The sequence below is a fragment of the Loxodonta africana genome, chromosome 1, assembly GCF_030014295.1.
Source record: "Loxodonta africana isolate mLoxAfr1 chromosome 1, mLoxAfr1.hap2, whole genome shotgun sequence".
NCBI classification, from domain to species: Eukaryota; Metazoa; Chordata; class Mammalia; order Proboscidea; family Elephantidae; genus Loxodonta; species Loxodonta africana.
In genome coordinates this window covers 16296158-16322546 of record NC_087342.1, presented here as the reverse complement: position 1 = coordinate 16322546, position 26389 = coordinate 16296158, and the positions used below count along the sequence as shown (strand labels likewise).

The window sequence follows — 26389 nt, the reverse complement described above, 5'->3', positions numbered from 1 at the left end:
AAGACAAATACTGTATGATCTCACTTATGTGAACGAAGCCATTATATGGAAGCCAAAGATTATTAATAATTACCAGGGATGGGAGGGAAGGAGACAGGAGGAGTTTTTGTTTATATTAATGGTTTACATTTATATTAATGGTCATGGGATATCTAGGAAAAGAATAGTGAAAATGGTAGCACAACATGAAAACTGTAATTAATGTCATTGAATTGCAAATGTGGAAGTTGGGTTAGCAAATGTTTTGGTGTGTATATTTTCACCAAAATAAAAAAAAAGAAAATAACCACATGCCCCCCCCAGTACCTATTTAATATTAAAAATTGAAATATAGTGGCTCTTTTCTTAAGACTTTTTCTATCCTTTTTTAAAAACATGATTGAGCTCACCCAACATGTCGTATTTTTAAGTTAAAATTGATCTACCAACCTTCAGAAGTCCCAAATGGTTGATAATACAAGCAGAGGCTTGATGACATAACTTATCTTGAGGATTTTCTGGTCTTTCTAGTTAGAAAAGCAAGAAAGCAGACAAACAAAATAACCAGGAATAACTTGAAAACTCAGTTGTGAGTTTTAAAGAGGCGGAAATTGTAAATGCTTAGCAAGGTCAATAGTTTGTTTTTTTTTTTTTTAAGTAGAGAAGTGCTGGAATATAATTTGCTCTTTGGGAAACCCCTCCAGGGTTAGTGTGGGTTCAAACGGTGCGTAAAGACTACAGACGGGTTGGTGTGGTGTCGTGTGGAGGAGTTCAGGGCCCTTTGCGATTGTACAGACAAGAGAAAGCACAGCCTGGACTGACGTAGGAGCAGTGGGAGTAGAGATCAAGGCCAGACGCAGTTTGTGAAACAGAGTTATGATTTCATCCTCTTCATTTGTTTCTAATTATCTTTTTTTTTTCCATTCCATTCCTCCCCAACCTGCCTTCCACTGTTTTTAAGCTTCACAACCATCATCTGGAACACACACATACACACACACACACACACACACACACACCCCTTAAATTCAAGCAAACACAATTTCTTTTAATGGATGAGTCCTTTGATTGATATTTCTCTTGGTAGTTGTTTTTATTTTTTTAAATAAGGAAGCTCCCCCCACCCCACACACACTTTTTTCTTGCATGTACCATCCAGCGACATTGGTTATATTCATCATGTTGTGTAGCCAGCACCACTGTTTCCAGATTATTCCACCACCATTAACAGAAACTCTGTGCCATCTAAGGAGCCCTGGTGGTGTGGTGGTTAAGTGGCTGCTAACCGAAAGGTCAGTAGTTCGAACCCACCAGCTGCTCCATGGGAGAAAGATGTGGCAGTCTACTCCTGCAAAGATCACCGCCTTGGAAACTATGGGGCAGTTGTACTCTGTTGTACAGGGTCACCATGAGTCAGAATGGACTCAATGGCAACAGGTTTGGTTTTTTCCATCTGTGCTGCCTAAGCTAAAACTCCCCTTTCCCCCTTTCTCGAACCCCTGGTAACCGCTATAAACTTTGGTCTCTGTACACTTGCCTTTTTCATATAAGGACGATCATACGATATTTGTTCTTCTGTGACTGACTTATTTTACTCTCTCGTTAGTTTTTGATCCAAAATAATATAAGGGTTCCACGATCCTGCCTTAAATATTAGTTTCACCCCATACCACTGGTTATGTAATTGGGCCTACACATATGGACACAGGCACTGATGACCTGGCCATCTGATATGCTGGACACAGAGTACCTGGCACGTGAATCCAGCCATACCAGTGCCTCATCCATGACTCAGCGGCAATCTCAGAACTCAGTCCGTTTGCATGGTTTCTGGCATGCTTTGTCTGTGTCTCAGTAATCTAGAGCTGCTATAACAGAAATGCCACAAGTGGATGGCTTTATCTAACAGAAGTTTATTCTCTCAGAGCCTGGGAGGCCAGAAGTCTGAATTCAGGGTACCAGCTCCTGGAAAAGACTTTCTCTCTCTCTCTTTCTTGGTTCTGGGTGAAGGTCTTTGTCATCAATCTTCCCATGGTCTAGGAGCTTCTCAGCAAGGGACCTCAGATCCAAAGGACATGCCCCACCCACTCCATGTGCTTCTTCCTTGGTGATAATGAGGCCCCTCTCTTTGATCGCTTCTTTCTCCTTTTATCTCTTGTAAGATAAAAGGTGATGCAGGCCACGGCCCAGGGAAATTCCCCTTACATTGGATCAGGGCTGTGACCTGAGTAAGGGTGTTACATCCCACTCCAATTCTCTTTAACATAACCTAATCTTGCCTCGTTAACCACAGACAGAGATTAGGATTTATAACACATAGGAAAATGACATCAGCTCACAAAATGAAGGCCAACCGCAAGATACTGGGAATTGTGGCCTAGCTAAGATGACACATATTTTGAGGGGACACAATTCAATCTGAGAGAGTCTTTTTAGTCTTTTCACACTTATCCTTTCCCCCTGGTGGAGGGCTGCATAGCACAGAGGCTCACCCCGTGAGGCCTGGATTATCACTGCCTGTGGCCATCATTTGCATATGAAAATAATGCCTGGCTCACAAGTCTGAGGCCCAGACAACAGTGTCTTTCACCCTGAATACAGGGTCTAGAGATGTGAAAGGAAAACCTCCCTTTCTTTTCTAAGAATTTGTGTCACTTTTCTGGAAAAGCGAAAGCATTGGGTTATGAAGTTTTGGGTTTTTTTTTTTAGTTTTTGCTAGAGTAAACATAATGATTAAGAAAAGCGGTTCATAAACTGTTACTCAGCTCTTACATTTTCAAGCTTTTTTCTAACAGGCCCATCAGCTTCTCTTGTCTTCACTTGTCTACATTAGTCAACGCATAGAATTTTCTCGTTGCCCTCCTGAGGCGTTCTTCACCAAGTGGCCCAGATAAAATTAATACCTTGCGAAACACTGAGTAAATTTCTGCATGCAAGCAGAGAAGAAAGTTAAGTAGAATAATCTATTAAGAAAGGACAAAAGGGGTGATGGAAAAATTCAGGAATAGTAATGGTTGAGCAACATTTAATATCATTGAACTTTATGTGTAAAGATTGTTGAAATGGCAAATGTTTTCTTACCTGTATGTTTGCCACAGTTCTAAAAAAGAGAAGAGACAAAAGTTGTGGGTCAATCCATGTTGCTACAAACTTTTTGAATTTAAGATTTGAAGGTGGCATACACAACCAAGGAAGGCAATAATAATGGTGTTTTTAGGTCCTGTCAAGTGGTTTTTGACTATAGTGACCCCACGTGACAGAGTAGAACTGCCCTAGAGGGTTTTCTAGGCTGAAATCTTTGTTAGAGCAGATCACCAGGTCTTTTTCCACATAGTCACTGGTGGTTTGAACTGCGGACCTTTCAGTTAGAGCCAAGCACTTGGGCAAATAATGTTTATTGAGCACTCTCTGTGTGCCAGGCACTGTGATAAACATTTTACATCTCATTTTATCCTCACGATATCTGTGTGATCCCTCTACTGTTATGGCCCCTCCCTTAAAGGTGAGAAAACTGAAGCTCAGAGAGGTTAAGTATCTTGCCCAAGGTCACACAGCTTGTAAATAATGGAGCCAGAATTTGAACCCTGGCTGTCTGACTTCAGTGTCCATGTTCTTAACCATCAAGTTCACACAGCTCCCTAGCCACGGGAACCACCCTGCTATTGACTGAATTACAAAATAAGCAGTGCCCTTAGGGCATGTTGTTCTGGTGTTTAAAATGGATTTTGAGAAGTTGCTCAATAGTAAAGTGAAAGGGCACTAGAGTTGAAAGTGTTTTGCATTGAAGACATGAAGCCATAGTCCTCTCTACCACAGTTTGTGGACCCTGGGGCAGAACCCTGACATCTCAGGTTTCAGTGTCTCATAATATAATCCGATTTTAAAGGCTGCATCTGTTAGAAGTCACTGGGCTGTAGTCCCTTCTCAACCTAGCACCTTCATCCTTGGTGTGCAGAGTCAGCAACATGGAAGAACACTGCCCTAGAGTCATAAGTCCCTCGCCACCATGATTTCCTCATCTGCAAAACGGTTCTCCAGGCTGCTGCTTCCCATCACATCCATTTCACAGCTCAGAACCAGGGCTTTGTGTGACACCGCTTCTCCTGTGCTCCCCAGCATTCAAGACGTGGCCTAAATGGAAAAGAACAAGAAGGTGCTAAAAGACAGAGAAGAGTATCTTGGCTTGGGTCATCCTTTGGTGTCCCTGATAACAACAAAACAAAGCAGCAGAAACAGCAGAAAGTAGCACCAATGGTAGCTAAGAGAGTTCAGTAGGCGGCCACAGAAAATTTCCTCTGTGTTAGATTCTGAGTGCGCACAGACTGAGTAGGAAATATGGAGTTTTAGGCTGTGAACTTCACAAGGACAGCAATCACATCTTATTGCCTTCCTTAAATTCTATTTTTTGGTTGTGGTAACAATGCAGGTGGTAACAAAACATTTGCTGCTTCAATGATTTGTAACGTGGGTTTCAGGGACATTGCTTATGTTCATCATGTTGTCCAACATCTCCACTACTTTTTTTTCAAATTATTCCACCACCATCAACAGAAACTCAGTGCCCCCTCCCTTCCATCCCTGGTAACTACTAATAAACTTTTGTCTGTATATATTTGCCTATTTAATGTAAATGGGATCATACAATATTTATCCTTTGTGATTGGCTTATTTCACTCATCATAATGTTTTCAAGGTTCATCTATGTGGTAAAAAAAAAAAATTTTTTTTTTTTTTTTTTTTTTTATGTGGTAGCATGTATCAAAACTTCATTTTCTCTTTATGGCTGAATAATTTTCTATTGTATGTATGTACCACATTTTGTTTACCCATTTATCTGTTGGTGGACATTTCGTTGTTTTCACCTATTGGCTCTTGTGAGTAGTGCTGCAATGAATGTTAGTGCACAATCTTATTACCTTTTTATCCCAGCATCTTAACCCGTTCAAGACCCAATTATTCTTTGAATTTCTTTTCAATACCATGTGTTTTCATTAATGGAAATATGCTGAGTCACAGAGTGTGTTTAAATATTTGGTTGGTAATATGGATTTTGAAAAATATTATATGATACTACATGGTGACCATAGAACTTTTAAGGTTCTGGAACCTCACAATTAGTGGGTGCCCATCTGTACCTGTGGACGTAGGTTGCTGATGGTTTTTGTGGTGCCTTCCATGAGGTTACATGGGGAACCTCTGGTTTTCCAGATATCTCTCTCTCTCTCTCTCACACACACACACACACACAATAAACTAAATCTACCAGGGCTCCTATCGCACAGGAAACCATAAGTTATCTAGGGGTGCAAAAACCAAAAGAGGCAATTTTTACCCAATCACAGTTCCTGGTTGCACTACCTCACTTGTAGGCCTCATTCCCCAGCTATTTTGCTTCAACTAACATTTCTTTTGCCTTTCACTGTTACACAAATTCCCACTGGAGGGCAGCAAATACTTTCAGTTGTAAAAAGTATACTCCTAAAGAACCTGAAAGTCAGAAAAAGTGGGTGGTATACCATAGGTACAGGTCATGAAAGGGTTAGAAAGCATCTGGCACGTGGCTGGCTCTCAGTTAAACTTTGCTGAGTGAATGAATGGGCAAATAAATCAGAGTAGAATAGGGTCTACAAAGTCAGATGTCCTAACACACATTAATCAGAGCAACTCGTGTAAGTATGATAAGAGTTGTAGGAGAATGAAGCTGACTGTCAGAGTACAATCTCCAAACAAGTGGAGTAGTGGAGTGGAAAGAGTGCCTGTTTGAGAGGTAGGCCACATTGCACATATACCTCTTCCTTCCTCCCTTCTGGCTTCCTTCCACCCACCCACCCAACAGTCAGTTATTTATTTATTTATTTTTCCACTGAGGCATTTTATTTGTATGTATGTATTACATCCCTAAAAAAAGACTTCCAGGCATTTCCTTCCTGTATGTTTTCATCTTGCTTCCTCATGGTCCATGGTGCCACCTGAGGTTGTCAATACAGTGAAACCAAACTGATGGAATGGGAGCAGATTCTTCTACCACTTTTCTAGATCTTTGAGTTGTACATCAAATCTGAGGATGATCACTCCACACTTGTTTAATCTGCCTGTAAGGTTCACACAATTTCCCTAGCTTTGTAATCATCAAATTCGCCAGTGTAACCACACTTCATCATCACAGTTAGAAACCAAACAATGACTTTAGAGCAGAACCTAATAAGAACCTGGCATTTCTCTCTCTTCTTGGCATTCGTGATACTCTTAAGAGTGTTGGCCAGATTATGCTGAGTGAAATTAGTCAGTTGCAAAAGGACAAATATTGTATAAGACCACTATTATAAGAACTTGAGAAATAGTTTAAACTGAGAAGAAAACATTCTTTTGTGGTGACGAGGTGGGTGAGGGAGGGTGGGAAAAGAGCATTCACTAATTAGATAGTAGATAAGTACTAGTTTAGGTGAAGGGAAAGATAGCACACAATACAGGGGAGGTCAGCACAACTGGACTAAACCAAAAGCAAAGAAGTTTGCTGAATAAACTGAATGCTTCGAAGGCCAGCATAGCAGGGGCAGGGTTCTGGGGACCATGGTTTCAGGGGACATCTAAGTCAATTGGCATAATAAAATCTATTAAGAAAACATTCTGCATCCCACTTTGAAGAGTGGCGTCTGGGGTCTTAAACACTAGCAAGCAGCCATCTAAGATGCATCAATTGGTCTCAACCCACCTGGATCAAAGGAGAATGAAGAAAAACAAAGACACAAGGTAATTACAAGCCCAAGAGACAGAAAGGGCCACATGAACCAGAGACTACATCACCCTGAGACCAGAAGAACTAGATGGTGCCCGGCCACAGTTGATGACTGCCCTGACAGGGAATACAACAGAGAACCCCTGAGGGAGCAGGAGAGCAGTGGGGTGCAGACTCCAAATTCTCATAAGACCAGACTTAATGGTCTGACTGAGACTGGAAGGACCCTGGTGGTCATGGCCCCCAGAACTTCTGTTGCCCCAGGATGGGAACCATTCCCGAAGCCAACTCTTCAGACATGGACAATGGGTTGGAGAGGGATGCTGGTGAGGAGTGAGCTTCTTGGATCAGGTGGACACTTGAGACTATGTTGGCATCTCCTGCCTGGGGGGGGAGATGAGAGGGTGGAGGGGGTTAGAAGCTGGTGAAATGGACACGAAAAGAGAGAGTGGAGGGAGAGAGCAGGCTGTCTCATTAGGGGGAGAGTAATTGAGAGTGTGTAGGAAAGTGTATATGGGTTTTTGTGTGAGAGACTGACTTGATTTGTAAACTTTCACTTAAAGCACAATAAAAATTATGAAAAAAAAGAAGTAAAAAGATAGGAAAAAAAAAAAAAAGAGTGTCAGCCAGGATGTTCATGTGCACCATATGGTGGCAGAAAAGAGAGGGCAACAGTTAGTTATGGAAGCTGATGGGTGTCAGAGCTAAGCTGCAGGATACAGCGGAGAATAAGATATATGGAAAACATGGAGCTTATTAGGGAAGATAATTTTTTTTTATTAACTTTTATTGAGCTTCAAGTGAACATTTACAAATCAAGTCAGACTGCCACATATAAGTTTATATACACCTTACTCCGTACTCCCACTTGCTCTCCCCCAATGAGTCAGCCCTTCCAGTCTCTCCTTTTGTGACAATTTTGCCAGCTTCCAACTCTCTCTATCCTCCCATCCCCCCTCCAGACAGGAGATGCCAACACAGTCTCAAGTGTCCACCTGATATAAATAGCTCACTCTTCATCAGCATCTCTCTCCTACCCACTGTCCAGTCCCTTTCATGTCTGATGAGTTGTCTTCGGGAATGGTTCCTGTCCTGGGCCAACAGAAGGTTTGGGGACCATGACTGCCGGGATTACTCTAGTCTCAGTGAGACCATTAAGTCTGGTCTTTTTGTGAGAATTCGGAGTCTGCATCCCACTGATCTCCTGCTCCCTCAGGGGTCCTCTGTTGTACTCCCTGTCAGGGCAGTCATCGGTTGTGGCCGGGCACCAACTAGTTCTTCTGGTCTCAGGATGATGTAGGTCTCTAGTTCATGTGGCCCTTTCTGTCTCTTGGGCTCTTAGTTATCCTGTGACCTTGGTGTTCTTCATTCTCCTTTGATCCAGGTGGGTTGAGACCAATTGATGCATCTTAGATGGCCGCTTGTTAGCATTTAAGACCCCAGACGCCACATTTCAAAGTGGGATGCAGAATGTTTTCATGATAGAATTATTTTGCCAATTGACTTAGAAGTCCCCTTAAGCCATAGTCCCCAAACCCCCGCCCTTGCTCTGCTGACCTTTGAAGCATTCATTTTATCCCGGAAACTTCTTTGCTTTTGGTCCAGTCCAATTGAGCTGACCTTCCATGTATTGAGTATTGTCCTTCCCTTCACCTAAAGTAGTTCTTATCTACTAACTAATCAGTAAATAACCCTCTCCCACCCTCCCTCCCTCCCCCCTCTCGTAACCACAAAAGTATGTGTTCTTCTCAGTTTATACTATTTCTCAAGATCTTATAATAGTGGTCTTGTACAATATTTGTCCTTTTGCATCTGACTAATTTCACTCAGCATAATGCCTTCCAGATTCCTCCATGTTATGAAATGTTTCACAGATTCGTCACTGTTCTTTATCGATGTATAGTATTCCACTGTGTGAATAAATTATGGTATACCATGCCATAATGTATTTAACCATTCATCTGTTGACGGACACCTTGGTTGCTTCCAGCTTTTTGCTATTGTAAACAGAGCTGCAATAAACATGGGTGTGCATATATCTGTTCGTGTAAAGGCTCTTATTTCTCTAGGGTATGTTCCGAGGAGTGGGATTTCTGGGTTGTATCGTAGTTCTATTTCTAACTTTTTAAGAAAATGCCAGATAGATTTCCAAAGTGGTTGTACCATTTTACATTCCCACCAGCAGTGTATAAGAGTTCCAATCTCTCCGCAGCCCCTCCAACATTTATTACTTTGTGTTTTTTGGATTAATGCCAGCCTTGTTGGAGTGAGATGGAATCTCATTGTAGTTTTAATTTGCATTTCTCTAATGGCTAATGATAGAGAGCATATTCTCATGTATCTGTTAGCTGCCTGAATATCTTCTTTAGTGAAGTGCGTGTTCATATTCTTTGCCCACTTTTTGATTGGGTTGTTTGTCTGTTTGTGGTTGAGTTTTAACAGAATCATATAGATTTTAGAAGTCAGGCACTGGTCAGAGATGTCATAGCTGAAAATTTTTTCCCAATCTGTAGGTGGTCTTTTTACTTTTGTGGTGAAGTCTTTAGATGAGCATAGGTGTTTGATTTTTAGGAGCTCCCAGTTATCGGGTTTCTCTTCGTCATTTTTGGTAATGTTTTGTATTCTGTTTATGCCTTGTATCAGGGCTCCTAAGGTTGTCCCTATTTTTTCTTCCATGATCTTTATTGTTTTAGTCTTTATGTTTAGGTCTTTGATCCACTTGGAGTTAGTTTTTGTGCATGGTGTGAGGTATGGGTCCTGTTTCATTTTTTTGCAAATGGATATCCAGTTATGCCAGCACCATTTGTTAAAAAGACTGTCTTTTCCCCAATTAACTGACACTGGGCCTTTGTCAAATATCAGCTGCTCATATGTGGATGGATTTATATCTGGGTTCTCAATTCTGTTCCATTGGTCTATGTGCCTGTTGTTGTACCAGTACCTGGCTGTTTTGACTACTGTGGCTGCATAATAGGTTCTAAAATCAGGTAGAGTGAGGCCTCCCATTTTCTTCTTTTTCAGTAATGCTTTACTTATCCGGGGCTTCTTTCCTTTCCATATGAAGTTGGTGATTTGTTTCTCCATCACCTTAAAAAATGTCATTGGAATTTGGATGGGAAGTGCATTGTATGTATAGATGGCTTTTGGTAGAATAGACAATTTTACTATGTTAAGTCTTCCTATCCATGAGCAAGGTATATTTTTCCACTTAAGTAGGTCCTTTTTAGTTTCTTGCACTAGTACTTTCTAGTTTTCTTTGTATAGGTCTTTTACACCTTTGGTAAGATTTATTCCTAAGTATTTTATCTTCTTGGGGGCTACTGTGAATGGTATTGATTTGGTGATTTCCTCTTCGATGTTCTTTTTGTTGATGTAGAGGAATCCAAGTGATTTTTGTATGTTTATTTTATAACCTGAGACTCTGCCAAACTCTTCTATTAGTTTCAGTAGTTTTCTGGAGGATTTCTTAAGGTTTTCTGTGTATAAGATCATGTCATCTGCAAATAGAGATAATTTTACTTCCTCCTTGCCAATCCGGATGCCCTTTATTTCTTTGTCTAGCCTAATTGCTCTGGCTGGGACCTAGCACAATGTTGAATAAGAGTGATGATAAAAAGCATCCTTGTCTGGTTCCCGTTCTGAAGGGAAATGCTTTCAGGCTCTCGCCATTTAGAGTGATGTTGGCTGTTGGCTTTGTATAGATGCCCTTTATTATGTTGAGGAATTTTCCTTCAATTCCTATTTTGCTGAGAGTTTTTATCATGAATGAGTGTTGGACTTTGTCAAATGCCTTTTCTGCATCAATTGATAAGATCATGTGGTTTTTGTCTTCTGTTTTATTTTTATGGTGGATTACATTAATGGTTTTTCTAATATTAAACTGGCCTTGCATACCTGGTATAAATCCCACTTGGTCGTGGTGAATTATTTTTTTGATATGTTGTTGAATTCTATTGGCTAGAATTTTGTTGAGGATTTTTGCATCTATGTTCATGAGGGATATAGGTCTGTAATTTTCTTTTTTGTGGTGTCTTTACCTGGTTTTGGTATTAGGGATATGGTGGCTTCATAGAATGAGTTAGGTAGTATTCCATCATTTTCTATGCTTTGAAATACCTTTAGTAGTAGTGCTGTTAACTCTTCTCTGAAAGTTTGGTAGAACTCTGCAGTGAAGCCATCCGGACCAGGGCTTTTTTTTTGTTAGGAGTTTTTTGATTACCTTTTCAATCTCTTTTTTTGTTATGGGTCTATTTAGTTGTTCTACTTCTGACTGTGTTAGTTTAGGTAGGTAGTGTTTTTCTAGGAATTCATCCATTTCTTCTAGGTTTGCAAATTTGTTGGAGTACAATTTTTTGTAACAATCTGATATGATTCTTTTAATTTCAGTTGGGTCTGTTGTGATATGGCCCGTCTTGTTTCTTATTCGGGTTATTTGTTTCCTTTCCTGTATTTCTTTAGTCAGTCTAGCCAATGGTTTATCAATTTTGTTAATTTTTTCAAAGAACTGGCTTTTGGCTTTGTTAATTCTTTCAATTGTTTTTCTGTTCTCTAATTCATTTAGTTCAGCTGTAATTTTTTTTATTAACTTTTATTAAGCTTCAAGTGAACGTTTACAAATCCAATCAGTCTGTCACATATAAGTTTACATACATCTTACTCCATACTCCCACCTGCTCTTCCCCTATTGAGTTAGCCCTTTCAGTCTCTCCTTTTGTGACAATTTTGCCAGCTTCCCTCTCTCTCTATCCTCCCATCCCCCCTGCAGACAAGAGTTGCCAACACACTCTCAAGTGTCCACCTGATATAATTAGCTCACTCTTCATCAGCATCTCTCTCCCACCCGCTGACCAGTCCCTTTCATGTCTGATGAGTTGTCTTCGGAGATGGTTCCTGTCCTGTGCCAACAGAAGGTCTGGGGAGCATGGCCGCCGGGATTCCTCTAGTCTCAGTCAGACCATTAAGTTTGGTCTTTTTATGAGAATTTGGGGTCTGCATCCCACTGATCTCCTGTTCCCTCAGGAGTTCTCTGTTGTGCTCCCTGTCAGGGCAGTCATCGATTGTGGCCGGGCACCAACTAGTTCTTCTGGTCTCAGGATGATGTAGGTCTCTGGTTCATGTGGCCCTTTCTGTCTCTTGGGCTCTTAGTTGTCGTGTGACCTTGGTGTTCTTCATTTTCCTTTGGTCCAGGTGGGTTGAGACCAATTGATGCATCTTAGATGGCCGCTTGTTAGCATTTAAGACCCCAGACGCCACATTTCAAATCAGCTCTAATTTTTATTGTTTGTTTTCTTCTGGTGCCTGATGGATTCTTTTGTCGCTCACTTTCTATTTGTTCAAGATGTATGGAGAGTTCTCTGATTTTAGGTCTTTGTTCTTTATGTATGTGTGCATTTATCGATATAAATTGACCTCTGAGCACTGCTTTTGCTATGTCCCAGAGGTTTTGATAGGAAGTGTTTTCATTCTCGTTGCATTCTATGAATTTCTTTATTCCCTCCTTAATATCTTCTATAACCCAGTCTTTTTTGAGCAGAGTATTGTTCAGTTTCCAAGTATTTGATTTCTTTTCCCTGATTTTTCTGTTATTGATTTCCACTTTTATGGCCTTGTGGTCTGAGAAGATGCTTTGTAATATTTCGATGATTTAGATTCTGCAAAGGTTTGTTTTATGACCTAATATGTGGTCTATTCTAGAGAATGTTCCATGTGCGCTAGAAAAAAAGTATAATTTGCAGCTGTTGGGTGGAATGTTTTGTATAAGTCTACGAGGTCAAGTTGGTTGATTATAGCACATATGCCTTCCGTGTCTCTATTGAGCTTGTAACTAGAAGTCCTGTCCTTCTCCGAAACTGATGTGTTGAAGTCTCCTACTATAATTGTGGAGGTGTCTGTCTCACTTTTCAGTTCCTTTAAAGTTTGTTTTATGTGTCTTGCAGCCCTGTCATTGGGTGCATAAATATTTAATATGGTTATATCTTCCTGGTCAATTGTCCCTTTTATCATTATGTAGTGTCCTTCTTTATCCTTTGTGGTGGATTTAACTTTAAAGTCTATTTTGTCAGAAATTAATATTGCTACTCCTACTGTTTTTTGCTTGTTGTTTGCTTGATATATTTTTTTGCATTCTTTGAGTTTTAGTTTGTTTGTGTCTCTAAGTCTAAGATGTGTCTCTTGGAGGCAGCATATAGACGGATCGTGTTTCTTTATCCAGTCTGAGACTCTCTGTCTCTTTATTGGTGCATTTAGTCCATTTCCATTCAGCATAATTATAGATAAGTATGTGTTTAGTGCTGTCATTTTGATGCCTTTTTGTGTGTGTTGTTGACAATTTCATTTTTCCACTTACTTTTTTGTGCTGTGATGTTTTTCTTTGTAAATTATGTGTTCCTCATTTTCATAGTAGTTTAATTTATGTTTGCTGAGTCGTTATGTTTTTCTTGGTTTTTATTTTGAGTTATGGAATTGTTATACCTCTTTGTGGTTACCTTAATATTTACCCCTATTTTTCTAAGTAAAAACCTAACTTGTATTGTCCTATATCGCCCTGTTTTCCTCTCCATATGGCAGTTCTATGCCACCTGTATTTAGTCCCTCTTTTTGATTATTGTGATCTTTTACATATTGACTTCAATGATTCCCAGTTTTGAGAGTTTTTTTCTTTTTAAAATTAATCTTAATTTGTTTTTGTGATTTCCCTATTTGAGTTGATATCAGGATGTTCTGTGACCTTGTGTTGTGCTGGTATCTGATAGTATTGATTTTCTGACCAAACAATTTCCTTTAGTATTTCTTGTAGCTTTGGTTTGGTTTTTGCAAATTCTCTAAGCTTGTGTTTATCTGTAAATGTTTTAATTTCACCTTCATATTTGAGAGAGAGTTTTGCTGGATATATGATCCTTGGCTGGCAGTTATTCTCCTTCAGTGCTCTATATATGTCATCCCATTGCCTTCTTGACTTCATGGTTTCTGCTGAGTAGTCTGAACTTATTGATTCTCCTTTGTAGGAGACCTTTCTTTTATCCCTGGCTGCTTTTAAAATTTTCTCTCTCTCTTTGGTTTTGGCAAGTTTGATGATAATATGTCTTGGTGATTTTCTTTTTGGATCAATCTTATATGGGGTTCAATGAGCGCCTTGGATAGATATCCTTTCGTCTTTCATGATGTCAGGGAAGTTTTCTGCCAACAGATCTTCAAGTATTCTCTCTATATTTTCTGTTATCCCTCCCTGTTCTGGAACTCCAATCACACGCAAGTTATTCTTCTTGATAGAGTCCCACATGATTCTTAGTGTTTCTTCATTTTTTTAAATTCTTTAATCTGATTTTTTTTCCAGCTATATCGATGTCAATTCCCTTATCCTACAGGTCACCCACTCTGCATTCCAATTGCTTGATTCTGCTCCTCTGGCTTCCTACTGAGTTGTCTAATTCTGTAATTTTATTGTTAATCTTTTGGATTTCTGAATGCTGTCTCTCTATGGATTCTTGCAGCTTATTAATTTTTCCACTATGTTCTTGAATAATCTTTTTGATTTCTTCAACTGCTTTATCGGTGTGTTTCTTGGCTTTTTCTGTAGATTGCCTTATTTCATTTATGAGGTCATCCTTGATGTCTTGAAGCATTCTGTAAATTAGTTTTTTACATTCTGCACCTGGCAATTCCAGGATTGTATCTTCATTTGGGAAAGATTTTGATTCTTTAGTTTGGGGAGTTGTAGAAGCAGTCATGGTCTGCTTCTTTATGTGGTTTGATACTGACTGCTGTCTCCGAGCCATCCCTAAGATATTGTAATAATTTATTTTATATTTGCTCACTGAGTCTTATCTTGTTTAGTTTTCTTTCAGTATACATAGATGGGCTACTAGATTGCACTGTCTTGATTGTTGTAGCCCTTGAATCACTTATGTCCTATTAACAGCTGGTTTGGGCTGTTACCAGATATATAAGCCTGAGAGTCCATTCACTATTCTTGAGTAGAATCTGATTTTGGGTCACCAAGTGTGTGGTGCAGACTGTCACCTATCCACCTAGAGAAGTAGTGGTGATAGTTGTGTGCACCAGATTCTAGTAGCAGCAGGGGGTCACACTCCGGGGGGGGAGGGCAGGACGCTGACAGGGTTCCCCCAAGTGCCAGTGAGGTAGGTGTGTCTCTATTCCTAAAGCACTTTGGTGGGTGGGCTCTGCAGCTGTACCTTAGGCACCCAATGCAAGTACCTCTACAGATTGGTAGGTGTCACCATCCTCAGACCCATAAGGCAGAGGCTAGGTTGTCTGGGGGGAGCTTCAGCCCTCAGTTCCCCGTTGTGGGTCAGTGAGGGCTCTGTTGAATACGCAGAGATATCAGACCTGGGGAATTTGTCTTTCCAGTAATCTGCTAAAACAATTACAGTCAGATCCCTAAACAGAATTGCCTTTGCATTATAATAGCTACCTTGTTCCCTGTAGGGATGAAAGCCCAACACTGTGGATCTCATATGCTTGGCTGGAGCTTGTTCTGTATTTTTAGTCCAATTTTGGGAAGACAGGGGAGGATTTTTGGTCCCTGGGTTTTTTGTAGCTGCTTCTCTCAGACCAGGAGAATGGGTTAGGAAAAGACCAAAAAACAAAAACAAAAACTGCAGAGCACTTCACTCTCTGGCTCAGGAAATTCCAATGTTAATGAAGCCTTCTGGGAAGGGGAGGGGAGGGATCAGATAGATAGGAGAGAGTAGCACCCTGGAATATAGGCAAAGTTACTTATCTTGCTTGGTGATGACTATTTTACCTGAGATTCCTGAGGGATGTGTAGCCTGTGTGCGTTGGCTGGGTCAAGATTGCCCCCGAGGGTCAGGCCCATGTCCTGTGCTTGTGTTGTCTCAGAAGCCGTCGTCAGTTCCTCTGCTCCCAGTCCAAAGCCCAGCACCAAGGTTCCCCGGCTGGGATGCTGCACTCCAGGCTCCAAAACCAGTCACTGCCTCCCAGTGACTTCTCCTCCTGTCAGCCTTATCGCTGCTCTGCCTCCGTGCACTGGCTCGGCTTCCCCTGAGGTTACTTCTGGAGGCTAGGGCTGCGTCCCCTGTTTGCACCGTCTCAGGATGCCATGCTCAGCTCCCCTGCTCCCACTCCAAAGCCCGGCGCTGAGGTTTTCTGACTGGGACCCTGGCTCCAGGCTCCAAAAACAGTCACTGCTTCCCCGTGGTTGCTCGTTCTCAGTCTCTGTCACTCAGGTCAACTCTTTAGATCTGTGTTTGATGGTCAGAGTTCGTAGATTGTCATGTATGTGATCGATTCACTTGTTTTTCCGAGTCTTTGTTGCAAGAGGGATCCGAGGTAGCTTCTATCTAGTCAGCCATCTTGGCCCTGCCCTTGCTATATATTTAATATGGTTATATCCTCCTGATATATTGTCCTTTTAATCATCATATAGCGTTGTTTCTTATCCTTTGTTGTGGGTTTAATTTTGAAGTCTATCTTGTCAGAAATTAATATTGCCACTCGTGCTTTTTTTTGATTGTTGTTTGCTTGATATATTTTTTTCCATCCTTTGTGTTTTAGTTTGTGTCTGTAAGTCTAAGGTGTGTCTCTTGTAGGCAGCATATAGACGGATCATGTTTTTTAATCCATTCTGCCACTCTCTGTCTCTTTATTGGTGCATTTAATCCATTTACACTCAGAGTAATTATGGAATAGGTGTGAGTTTAGTGCTGTCATTTTGATATCCCTTTCTGTGTGTTGTTGACAGTTTTTTTCCCACTTAATTTTTTGTGCTGAATAGCTTATATATTCTCTTTTCCTCTTCCTTATTCTTGTTGATTTTGTTTCTGCCGAGTCTATTTTTTTCTTGTATTTTATTTTGATGAGTAGGACAGTTAGTCTCCTTTGTTTTATTTCTTTATATTGCCTTGCCTTCTTCTCCATATGAGAGATCTATGGCTACACTTCTTAGTCCCTCTTTATTATTTTAATATTGTCTTCTTTTACATAATGACCTTGCTGTTTCCCTGTTTTGAGCGTTTTTTTATCTTGATTTATTTTTGTGATTTGCCTGTCTGGGTTAACATCTGATTGCTCTGTCCAGTGTTCTAGTCTTGGGTTGATACCTGATATTATTAATTTTTTAACCAAAGAACTCCCTTTAGTATTTCTTTAAGTTTTGGTTTGATTTTTATGAATTCCCTAAACTTCTGTTTATCTGGAAATGTCCTAATGTCACCTTCATATTTGAGGGACAGTTTTGCTGGATATATGATTCTTGGATGGCAGTTTTTTTTCTTTCAATGCTTTATGTAAGTCATCCCATTGCCTTCTTGCCTGCATGGTTTCTGCAGAGTAGTCCAAGCTTATTCTTATTGGCTCTCCTTTGTAGGTGACTTTTCATTTATCCCTAGCTGCTCTTAAAATTCTCTCTTTATCTTTGGTTTTGGCAAGTTTGATTATAATATGTCTTGGTGATTTTCTTTTAAAATCTACCTTATGTGGAGTTTGATGAGCATCTTGGATTGATATCTTCTCATTTTTCACGACATCAGGGAAATTTTCTGCCAACAAATCTTCAACAATTCTCTCTGTTACCCCTCCCTGTTCTGGTACTCCAGTCACTTGTAGGTTATTTCTCTTGATAGAGTCCCACATGATTCTTAAGGTTTCTTCATTTTTTTTTTAGTTATGTTATCTGATTTTTCTTCAAATATATTGGTGCCAAGTGCTTTATCTTCACGGTTCCCAATTCTGCCTTCCACTTGCTCAATTCTGCTCCTCTGACTTTCTTTTGAGTTGTCTAATTCTGTCATTTTATTGTTAATCTTCTGAATTTCTGATTGGTGTCTCTCTATAAATTCTTGCAGCTTACTAAATTTTTCATTGTGTTCTTGAAGAACCTTTTTAATTTCTTCAGGTGTTTTTTCTGTGTGTTCCTTGGCTTGTTCTGCATATTGCCTGATCGCCTCCCTGATGTCTTCAAGAGTTCTGTATATTAATGTTTTGAATGTTGCATCTGGTAATTCCAGGAAGGTACCCTCATCCAGAAGACCTTTTGATTCCCTATTTTGAAAGCTTGTTGAAGCGATCATGGTCTGTTTCTTTATGTGGTTTCATATTGACTGTTGTCTCCGAGCCATCTATAACTTATTGTGTTAGTTTATTTTGTGTTTGCTTACTGTATCCTAGTTTCTTGGTTTGTTTTGTTTTGATATGCCCAGATGGGTTACTTGAATGAGCTAGCTTCATTATTTTTGCCTTTGGAGCTCTGATGTCCTGTCACCAGATGGCTAGAGCTGTTACCAGGTATATGAGCTTATAAGTCCTTTTAGTTTTCTCGTGTGGATTTAGCTCAGGTGTCCTGGTAGCTGGTCATCAAGTGTATGGTGCAGGCTCTGTCCTACAGTCTTAGAGGGGCAGGGGTGTTTGGTGTAGTTATCAGTATCTGGTTGCAGCAGGGGGCATGCCCTGAACCAGGCAAGGGGCTGTGAACTGTCCCCCTACTGTCTCTGAGGAAAGCATGTCCCTGTTCCCTAGAATGTACAGGTGGGTTGGTTCCACAGACAGACCATGTGCACTCAATGCTTTTGGTTGTAAGGACTGGGAGGTACCAGTTATCCTTGGACGCCTGTCGTGGGTGGCTGGGAGACCTGAGTGGAGCTGCCAGTCCTTAGGCTCCTGAGTGGGTAGGTGAAAAAAAAAAAAAAAACCTGCTTATTTATTTTTTTTAATAGGCAAAGTGGTGTCAAATATCAAACACCCAACTCTCCACTGCACAGCTTAAACAATTGCAGTCTGCCAGCAAGGGCCTATTCTCCGGAAATAGGCCCACACAGGCCCATACAGGTGGGAAAGGTATTCCAAGTCCATGGACCATTTATGCCTGGATAGGAGCCACTTCTATCCTGAGCTCCCCAGGTTAGTGGAGCCTGCAAATTATCTTTTCCTCCTGTTGTGAATTTATTCCTTCTCCAAGGCTGGGAGAATGGCTCCAGGAGCTCAAATGGGCCTATCTCAGGCCCAGGGAAATCAACAGGCACTGAAGCTGGCTTGGGGGCTGGGGGCATGGTAAAATATATGCAAGTACTTAGCTTTTGCCGAGAGTGCCGTTCTTCTCTGGTTCCAGAGGTGTGAGTAGGCTGTGTGGCTGGCTCTTTCTTCCTGAGGAAACTGCGGCCAAATGCTACCACCAGTCTGCCACAGCCGCTCCGGGGAATGGTGCCTGAGGGATCCCAGAGATTCAGATTGGGCAACTCCTCTCCACTTCTGAACCCTCTCTCCCCCTGATGCTCAGCCTGTTTTCTAACTTTGCCTTTGATGTTCAGGGCTCCTAGCTTGTCATAAGTATAATTGTTTCACTTGTTTTTTCGTGCCTTTGTTTTAAGAGGGATCGCCAGAAGCATCTGGCTATTCCGCCATATTGGTATGCCATGGCAGCCTTTCAGGTGCAGTAGTCCAAACGTATTCTTGCAGTTGCATATATGCATAGAACCTCCTGCCCCCTGGTGTTCAAGGAAGACACTACGATGAGGGGGTCAGCTGATTTGTTGGGCCAGAAAGAAGTTCAGCCTCCCAGGCTTGCAATTTTCTACGTGAACATTGTTTCTTAGAGCTTGCTAGGGACTGTTTGCATCCACATTACCTAGACATATTAGAAATACAGTCTGAATCAGACTCTCAAGTTTGTGGCTGGATTCTGCATTTTTAGCAAGCACACTGGTGATTTTTATGCACGTTCAGGTTTGGGAACTACTGCATACACGTGGGAAACCCTTGTGGCATAGTGGTTAAGTACTACGGCTGGTAACCAAATGGTCGGCAGTTCAAATCTGCCAGGCGCTCCTTGGAAACTTTATGGGGCAGTTCTACTCTGTCCTATATGTTTGCTATTAGTTGGAATCGACTCAATGGCACTGGGTCTGGATTGGGTGTACGTGTGACTTAATAACCATATTGCTCTGTAAAGGGTTCATTTCAAGGTAAGCACAGATATTGCTGATCAGGTCAGAGGAAGGTTTTTTACTGTGAAATAACCATCCATGCACACAGCTGACGCCTTGGGGCAACCAGCTTTGCTTTTGTACCACTCTTAGGGCAGTGACTACGGGAAGGTGTTTAGGTTAAAAAATCCTGTAAATGAAGCTGATGCATCATTCAAACTTGAATACCCATGAGGGACCACACATCCTGTGCTTGTTTTAGTTTAATCTGGCAGTTGTGGTATTTTTGCTTTAGCCATTATAGGCCTCCCAAGAATGTGCAGCTGCTGGAATAAGTAGTTTTTAACGTAGGGTCCACGAACCCCTGAAATGGTATGAAAATTTTTATGCAAATAAGTATATTTTTTCTAGGAGAGGGTCCAGAACTACTGCCAGATTCTCAAAGGTATCCTTGACCCCAACAGGGGAGAGAGTAAGAATTAGACCAGAGGAATTTTCAAGGATTAGCACAGCAAGGAATTTTAAACAAAGCTCATGTCCAGGTAAGGATTTCTGAACTTTTGCAGACCAAGTCAACAGCAAGGATCTCCAGTGTTCCTCAAAACTTACTTGGTTTCTCTCCTGCCTCACTCTTTTTTTCCTCACTCTTTCTTCCCTTCTGTTTGTCTTTTTTTTTAATCTTTTTTCTCCCTTTCCTCCTCTCTGCCCCCCCATACCCTCCTCATCTCTCCTCCCACCCCTTCTTTTGCCCTCCCCCTTACTGACCACAATAGGAAGCAAAGCACTCCTAGCACTTGTCCATGGAATAACATTTCATATTGCTAGTTCTTTTTTTTTTTTTTTGAAAAGTAGGTGAGCTGAACATTTAAAACTTCTCAGATAGTGGGAGAAAACGGTACTGTCTGTGCTCCAAATTCTCTGGCTCTTTGAATTTAGCCTTGGTAGATGGATGTCAGTGGACAATGGTCCTCACTCATTCCTGGCTGGGGAAGGGTAGGGGCAGGCAAACCTTGGCCCTTCCTCTTGGTCACAGTTTGATTCTGATGAAGAAAGTGACTGACCAGGATGCTAGATGCCAGGCTTCAAGGCCGCTGGCACCTCCGCTGGATTATTGTCATTGGCTGGTTTTGGCTGTGGAGACCAGAGTAAGGACCTCTGTAAGTGGAGGAGGCCCTGGGGTCACAGTCAAGGCTGTTGCAGGAAAGGAGAGCTAGCACTGCTCAGCTTCTAGTCTGTCTGCTCCAGCTCCGTGAGCAGCAGAGAGCTTGTCTGGCCAAGCTCCCTGGCCAGCATTCTGGGGAGAGATGCCTGAAGTATGAAGTCACCTGCTTGGGAGGGCCCTTTACATTGCTGGGCCTCGCCTGCCTTGGCCCTGAGCAGCTGGGATTTCCAAGGAAGTGGAGGGTGACATCCTGAGGGGTGGGCTAAAATTCGCCTGTCCCCCAGCTTCTCAGGCCCAGCTGGGCCTGTGCTCCCTCCCTGCCCATGGAAGGCATCTCTGGCTGTTGGGAGTGAGCAGAATGCTCTCTGCAAGGCTGTGGAAAGGCAAAGGATGGCATTTTCTGGCTCAAGCATTTTGGGGGCACTGCTAGGGTGAGAGGTACTGTCGTGGGTCTGTCAGGGACACAGAATCAAGGGGACTTGCCCTCCAGGTCAGTCATGTTTGGGTGGGAATGAGGCAGCCATCTGCAGACACAGAGAACAAGATGGACAATCACAGGTTGTGAACAGGGTGCAGAGAAGACCAGCTGCCGGGCTTTGCTGTGAGCTGACCCTGGCTCTGTGACCCAAGGAGCCGGGTGGATGCTGGTTGCATGGGGCATAGACTTTGCCACAGGTGGAGTCTGCAGGAGAGCGCCGCCTCCTGGGAGCTGGCAGTAGGTGAAGTTCCAGAGCATAAATTTAAAAGTTGACTAAGGTAAACGATGCCTCAAGGAGGTCTCACACTGCTTCTCTCCCCTTTGCCCCTACTTCAGAGCCCAGATGAGGCCAGCACTAGGGATACCTCAGCCTGTGGCAGAAAGGTCCCCAAGGCTGCTCACCATCCATCTTCTCTGTCACCCAGTCCCTACCCTTGACGCTCCCTGGGACCTGGGGCGTTGCATTACCTTCCGAGGGCCACGAAAACACAGTGCTACAGAGTGGTAGCTTATTGTCTCACAGTTCTGGAGGCTGGACGTCTGAAGTAAGGGTGTTGGCTCTGTTGATTCCTTTGAGGGCTCTGAAGGAGAATCTGTTCTATGCCTTTCTCCTAGCTTCTGATGATGGTGGCGATCCTTAGCATTCTTTGGCTTGTAGATGTCCCTGTCTTCCCTCTGTATCACTCTGTGTTTTCTGCTTTATGACACACCACTTGTATGGGATTAGGATCCACGCCACTCCAGTAGGACCTCATGTGAACTGATTACATTTTCAAAGATCCTATTTCCAAACAAGGTCACATTCACAGATATGGGAGGTTAGAACTTCAACACGTCTTTTTGGGAGACACAAGTCAATCCATAACAAGTATGCAAGCTCATTTTCAGGGCAGTGTTCAGAAGAAATATGGAGCTGTCTGCCACAGGGCTGGCCCATCCCCAGCACACAGCTGCCCACAGTGAAGGCCAGCGCTAGGCAACTGGGCAGCCCCTCCCTGGGACTGCAGTCTCTGCTGCTGAATTTGCCAGTGAAATTCTGGGTCCTGATAGAGAGTTGGCAAGTGGCTGTAACTGCTGGCCAGCTTTGAAAGATTGCATCATGTTTACTGCAGTCATGGGTTTGGTCAGACACCTGGGTTCAAATTCCAGCTTGGTTCTAACTTGTTACGTGAACTTGGTCAAGTTGCTTAACCTCTCTGTCCTGCTTTCCTTGTTTCTGAAAAGCAGGTAATGATGCTTACCTTACCGGGCTGTGAAAGCATAAAATAACATTATGTATATAAGAGGCACAAAGTAAGATACTCAATGGATAATCATTATTAGTATTATCATTGTTTATCTTGCAAGATGCCAATTCTGCAGGTCAGGGGTGGGAGGAGAAGTACTGAGATTCTGCATTTCTAACATGCTCTCTTGGGTGATGCTGACACTGCTGGTCCATGGACCAGATTTGCATAACAAGGTAGGTACTTGGGTCACCTCAACCAAGTCCAGCCTAGAGGGGTGTAGTCCTTCATTTCTCTTTGCTCTTCTTCCTTCTACCCTCCGGGTGCATCGGTCATCAGAACACTTCTGGGCTGTAGTAACCAATATTCTGGGACAACATGTAGAGCATGTAGTCATCCTGACCATGGAGCACCCCCAGTGAGTGTATCTGTTTGGGGTGAGGAGGGAATCCAGAGGGAGGAAGAAACTTCTCGGGACCTTGAGGAGATGGTACAAACACACCTCACTGTCTGTGATGATCTTGTAGAAAGGGACACAGAGGCGGAGGAGCCCAGGGTAAAGGAACACCTGGAGCAGACTGTGTCCATCAGCCCAGAAAGATGGTCTGTGTGCTTTCTGCCTCCTCCTCTCAGAGCCAGAAGCTTGCTGAGGGCAGCTGGGCGAGCACAGAGCTGCAAGGTCAGCGACTAGGGTAGCACATCCGCTCAAGGCCAGTTCACATTGAGTGGCCCCATGTGAAACACTGCTCCCAGGCCTGGCATCCCAGTGACCATGAGAGTTTTGAAAGTGGGAGCATGTGCTAAAAGCGGGCCTGGGACAACAGTGCCATTGACTTTGCTTAAGTTTTCAGTGGGAGTTGGACATGGTTGATACTGAAACACTGAAGGCTGTGCTCTTGATGGCTTGTTGTAAAACCCCCCACTGCCCCTCACGCATGAACAAACCCTATAGGTTTATTGTAGATGTCATCAAAGGGAGCCATGGTTTCCACCAAACTCCTGACAAGATGGTGCTTTCTGCCCACATTCAGACTCGAGAGGAGCCATGGTCAGATGACTCACCAATGAGCCCGTTAGCCTGCCGCAGCCGAGGGCTGGAACGTCCAGGCTTCCAGCTTCTACCTGAGGAGGCCGCTTGATTAGATGAGAAGATCCCAAATCCGTGTCTTCCACTGACTTCCTGATCAGCTTTGGCTAGGAAGCTCCCTTTATTCTCTATTTCCACGTCTGTAAAGCAGGGAGGAGCCCAGGCCCAAAACAAGGATGTGGGAGGTGATTCCTGAGGGGTGCTATGGAAGAAACGATGGCTTGTTTATCATTAATACTCATATTTTTTGCATGCCTGCTGGGTCTAGGCACTGGGGACACGCTAGGAAACAAGACAGCAGGTCCCTGTTCTTACCGGACTCACAGTCTAGTGGATGGTAGCCACACACTGATAATGGAGAGAAGTGTCACTACAGGGCTTGTGGGGCCCCACAGGCAGGTTGAATGGGGGCTTGGCCACACTAGGTTCTAGTTGTGCCTCTGGTGATAACTGTGTGGTGTGGAGTTCTCCTTTCTGTCTCTGCCCTTAGTCTTCCCATCTGTAAAGTGGATTTGAGGCTAAAGGCCCCTCTGATACTAGCATTCTACGGTCCTATGATATTGAGACTTTAGCTGAGGGTTCTTTGGGAGGGGCTTGGGATGGGGTAGAGCTGCCCATGGCTGCAGAACTCAGGGGTCTGGGAGTTTGAATATTTTCAGTATGGTATTTGGCAGAAGGGTGGCCCTGATTATGTAAATGTGAGTGGCAATGCTGACCGCCCCCTGCTGGGGGACTACTTGACCTCCTGCCCTCTCCCCCAGCTGCCTGCCTGGAAAAGGCATCCAGGCAAGAGTGGGGCAGGGGGTGACTCCCAGCTCAGAACTCTTGACCACCACAGGAGACCGAAGGTGGGCAGGGGCAGCTGATTTGGGGGACCACGAGTTGGGTTAGGATTTTTCAGGGGTGTCGAGGGCTAGAGTTTAAGCAGGATGGGAAGTGGGACTCCAGAGGCAGTGACAGCCAGAAGGAGTTAGAGGTGGCTGGGAGGAACCCACAGGCAGGGTGGAGACTTCCTGTCAAAACAGCCACTTCTCCTGGCGGGACAGTGCATTCCTTCCCCCTGCCCCCCCCCCCCAACCGGGAGATAAGAAGGCCAGATTTTCCTTTCTCGGGGCTCCTTTGAGCTGAGAACTGCACAGTGGTGGCGGGTGGGGGCTTTGTGGGCTGGGTGGGAGTGGGGTATCTGTAGGGCCCCAGCCTGACCAGCTCATGCTCCTGGCTCCTCTCCAAAACCCCCAGCCTCCTTGGATGGGCACTGACCCCAGCAGCAGCAGCAGCAGCAGCACAACGATTGAATCCTGATACGTCCCTGTGCCTCAGTTTCCTTTCCTGCAAAGTGCACCTACCTCAGAGGTCATTAAGAGGATTCCATGTGCTAATACATGGGAAGCACTTGGAACAGTGCCTGGCACAAACCCTCGCTCAGTACGTGCGGCGGTCACTGGCATTACCTCAAGATGTCTCTTGTTTCCTGGGGCCCGGTTGAACCCCATGCTTCCATTAAGTCCCTGGGCATTTGACAGTTCTTTCCCTTTTAGACCTCTCTAGGCCAAAATGTCTTCTTGACTCAACTCACTGACCCTAAGGCCATTATAGGAAAAGGTCCATTACGCATTTAAAATAGATCCACGTTAGCAGATGGAACAATTTCTTGGATATTAGAAATCATTCATCATCAGGAAAACGTTCGTCTTCTCTTTCCTAAGTGAGGAATCTTTTGCTCCAAAAGAAGCCCAGCTGATCTAGATTTTAGAAGTTGTTGCTGGAAGCTTCTAGCCATCCCCCTCCCAAGCCAGAGGGGCTGCCCTGACATCACTCCTCCACTCCACCCCGCTGGCGGAAAGGCTTCGTCCCCTGGGTTGCCCAGCCCTGGGGAATCTTCTGGCCTGTCTCCTGCCTACATGTTTTCCCACTGGGTGCGGGCCTTCCCCAGGGGCCAGCAGATGCTCCAGTCTGCTCCTCCCTGGACATCTGGGTGGGATTCCTGGCCCTCTGGGGCAGGCCCAGCCCCTCTGCAGATTTCCCTTCTGGCCCCTATGGGAATGCCCAGCCATCTGTGTATTTTCTCTCTGGGTGGGGGCCTGGGAGCTGGAAACCCTGCTCACATCCTCTCCCCTCCCTCCTTTTGGAGGATAAACAGCAGAGTTGAAGCCAGAGAGGAGACTGTGGCCCAGGGAAGGCCCCCAGCTAACTGCCTGGAATTCTTGTGGGGATTGAAAGCTATGCCTTCAGGGAGGTGCCATGGGGACCTCTTCCAAACCAATCCATATTTCCTCTTCCCTCTCTGCAGCCCTCCTCGGGCCGTGATCAATACAGTTGAAATCAATGTGGTTCAATTCAAAACTCTTTCTTTGATCACCTACACTCTACTAGGATGGTTATGAACCAGTTTGATGGGAAGGCCCAGCAAAATGGGACCTGGCACTATCTAGACTCTAAACTGGACCCTGAATTAGGGTTACTGTTCCATTTTAGACTCTTCGTGTCTTCTGGACAACTGGCTTCCATCTCTGAGTTCATTTGCTCAGTTGGTAAAGTGGGACAATGGATTTCACCATGCGGACTTCCTTCTCTCATTAACCTTTCATCGTCTATACTAATGCAAGACAATCGAAAACAGCAGAAAATTAAAATAAGACCCTGTGGTATTATGTTATATAACATATGATAATATGCGTATTATTATAAATTACAACTGTTTTGTTTTATTAACATAAAAAATGTAGTCATGAGCTTATTTCATGGTTCTGGGCCACACACTGTATTGACAGCCAGAGTAAGAAAAGAGGGAACAGGGAGGTATGAAGCTAGCTTGGAATTTTACG

At 43.3% G+C, this 26389-nt stretch overlaps 1 protein-coding gene and 1 pseudogene across 1 annotated transcript in view; one reads left to right on the top strand and one right to left on the bottom strand.

Moving 5' to 3' along the window:
- Nucleotides 1-26389, top strand: part of SLC12A8 (solute carrier family 12 member 8) — a 170306-nt gene that overhangs the window by 55508 nt on the left and 88409 nt on the right. The window lies entirely within an intron of this gene.
- LOC135227279 (small ribosomal subunit protein uS8-like) lies at nucleotides 5878-25057 on the bottom strand (annotated as a pseudogene).